We start from the raw sequence: 3,613 nt of genomic DNA, 5'->3' as shown, positions 1-3,613 counted from the left end.
TCAGATCTCGGATAGTAAATGGGTGAGCCCTGTGCATGTAGTACCTAAAAAGGGAGGCGTCACAGTCATGCAAAACGATAAAGGCGAACATGTAGCAAAACGGTTAGAAGGAGGATGGTGGATGTGTATAGATTATAGAAAATTAAATAAAGCAACCAGGAAGGATCATTTCCCTTTACCATTTATAGACCAGATGTTGGAGCGTCTAGCCAGACACTCTTACTTCTGCTATCTAGATGGATACTCTGGATTCTTCCAAATACCTATCCACCCCGAAGATCAAGAAAAAACTACCTTTACATGCCCTTATGGAACTTTAGCCTACAGACGAATGCCATTCGGCCTCTGTAATGCCCCAGCTACTTTCCAACGCTGCATGATGCCAATCTTTGCAGATTACCTAGATGGTATCATGGAAGTGTTTATGGATGATTTCTCGGTTTACTGATTTGATTTCCACAATTGACTTGCTAACCTTGAGAAAATCCTGGAGAGGTGCGTGGAGGTGAACCTCGTGCTAAACTGGGAAAAGTGTCATTTCATGGTGACCGAAGGAATAGTTTTAGGACATATAGTTTCCGAAAAAGGTATAGAGGTAGATAGAGCTAAAATAGAAGTTATAGAAAACCTAAAACCACCAAAAACCATCAGAGAAGTCCGAAGCTTTCTTGGACACGCTAGATTCTACCGGCGCTTTATTAAGGACTTCTCCAAAATAACTAAACCTTTAACTGGACTTTTGATGAAAGATGCTGAATTCATTTTCGATGAAAAAGGTAATGACACATTTAATCTTTTAAAGCAAACATTAGTATCAGCATCCATTATGAAACGACCTGATTGGTCAGAACCTTTTGAGATAATGTGCGATGCTAGTGATTATGCAGTTGGAGCCGTTCTAGGACAAAGGAAAGAAAAAAAAATTACATGCAATTTATTATGCCAGTAGAACCCTAGATGCTGCCCAACTTAACAATGCAACAACTAAAAAAGAATTACTCGCTGTAGTTTTTGCTATAGACAAATTTAGATCTTATCTAGTAGGAGCAAAAATTATAGTTTACACCGATCATGCTGCCATTCGTTACCTATTAAGTAAAAAAGATGCCAAGCTCGGGTTACTCCGATGGATTCTATTACTACAAGAGTTTGATTTAGATATAAGAGATAAAAAAGGCACTGAAAATGTAGTAGCCGATCACCTTTCTAGGCTAGAACATCTAAAACCAGAACTAGTACCCATAAATGATGATTTCGCCTATGATAGACTGATAGCTAGACTAGAAACCATTGAAGATAATAACCTAGGCCCTGATGATCACTCCCAAAATCCCTTAGCAATAAGTAACGTACCCTGGTATCCAGACTTCGTTAATTACCTAGCTGCTGATATAGTACCCCCTGATCTTGACTACCACCGCAAGAAGAAATTCTTCCACGATGTGAGAAACTTCTATTGGGACGAACCGCTCCTTTTCAAAAGGGGTAAAGATGGCATATTTCGCCGTTGCGTTCTGTAAGAAGAGGTAAATAGTATTATCGAGCATTGTCATTCTGCATCCTATGGTGGACATGCGAGCACCTCTAAGACATACGCCAAGATTCTTCAAGTTGGCCTATTCTGGCCTACCATGTGGCGTGATGTCTATGCTTGCATTGTCAAATGTGATAGATGCCAACGCACTAGAAACATTTCAAGGCGTGATGAAATGCCTCTAAGAAACATTCAGGAAGTAGAACTCTTCGACGTATGGGGTATAGATTTCATGGGACCTTTCCCACCATCCTTAGGAAACAGGTATATCTTAGTAGCTGTAGACTATGTGTCTAAGTGGATTGAAGCTATAGCTGCACCCACAAACGACACTAGGGTAGTAATCAAACTATTTAAAAACTACATATTCCCTAGATTTGGAACACCACGTTTAGTCATAAGCGATGGAGGATCACACTTCATATCAAGGATATTTGACAAACTTTTAAGAAAATATGGAGTTAGGCATAGAGTAGCAACACCATACCACCCACAGACTAGTGGCCAACTAGAAGTATCCAATAGGGAGATAAAACAAATCCTAGAGAAAACTGTTTCCATTTCTAGGAGAGACTGGTCTCAGAAGCTTCAAGAAGCATAACCGCCTTCAAAACCCCTATAGGAACTACTCCTTACCAACTAGTATATGGAAAATCCTGTCACTTACCGTTCGAATTAGAGCATAAGGCCTATTGGGCCATTAAAACTTTGAATTTAGACTACCTGGCCGCTGGAGAAAAGCGTACCCTTGACATTCATAAACTAGAAGAACTTAGGCAATCTGCCTACAAGAATGCAAAAATATACAAAGAGAGAACAAAAGCCTATCACGACAAAAGAATAGTAAAGAAAAACTTCAATATAGGCGATCCTGTTCTCCTTTTCAACTCTAGGTTACGACTCTTCCCTGGAAAGTTACGCTCAAGATGGACTGGCCCTTTCGAAGTATCCAAGATTCTGAGATCCGGAGCCGTAGAAATCAAGAACGAAACCTGTAGTCCATTCGTTGTAAATAGACAAAGACTGAAGCTCTACGAAGGAGGAGACATTCCAGCATACTACTCAAGCCACACTCTGATTGATCCACCGATTCCTACTACTACAGGTGTATAAATTCTAGTCGTCAAGCTAATGACGTTAAACAAGCGTTGTGTGGGAGGCAACCCATGGTTTTTCATTTTACTTTTTCGCATTTATTTAATTTTATTTTTATTTTTCGCTGAGACTAAATATTTGAATGGTTTGTATTTTCAGGATCACTTTCCTAACTTTTACATGATGCAGGATTTCGACAATAAAAACGTAGCCTATAGAGATGATGCTTAGAGAGAGCGCTACATCGCTCTTTATCAGTGCCCTATGGCGCCCACATGTTATCCTGATCAGCACTATATGGAGGCACTGGGTATCGAGCCGAGTATCCGATTCCTGAGCCACCAGCTTCACTGGGACGAGTTTGCTGATGACTTGAGTAACACCTATAGGAACTTGACATTGGAGTTCCTTAGTTCATTTGATTATGACCCATACTCTGGACGGGATGGGTATGCTACTTTCAGGCTCTTTGGAGTTGAGTACTCTTTCAGCCAAAAAGAGTTCGGTGACCTATTGGGTTTCCAGACCACTCCTGATGCTATCCTGGAGACACCTATGGGATATTTTCTGGGTAAGGAGGTGGAGAAGTTTTGGAGTGATATATCAGGTGGCGGAAGCTAGGATCCATCTACGCAGCTGTCTCATGTTATACATAACCATGCCTTTAGATACTTCCAGATGATATTAGCACATTCCTTCCTAGGAAGACCGGATGCTGAGACATTACTGAGTGAAGAGGAGATCTTCCTACTATTTTGGGCATCCCAGTCTCGCCCAGTAGCATGTGGGAACTTTCTGTTATGTGGCCTCAGCGGTGTCTCCAGATCGACCGAAGGAGTCATCCATGTGTGCGGGATCATTACACAGATTGTTGTCGCTTTAGGTTTATCTCGCAAGCTGTTACATCTTCGGACCTACTGTGGGTACACTACCATGGACATCGACTTCTGTTTGACCAGAGGGTTGATGAGGAGAGCCTCTTTC

The sequence above is a fragment of the Lathyrus oleraceus genome, chromosome 4, assembly GCF_024323335.1.
Source record: "Lathyrus oleraceus cultivar Zhongwan6 chromosome 4, CAAS_Psat_ZW6_1.0, whole genome shotgun sequence".
NCBI lineage: Eukaryota > Viridiplantae > Streptophyta > Magnoliopsida > Fabales > Fabaceae > Lathyrus > Lathyrus oleraceus.
This window is presented reverse-complemented; position numbering follows the sequence as displayed.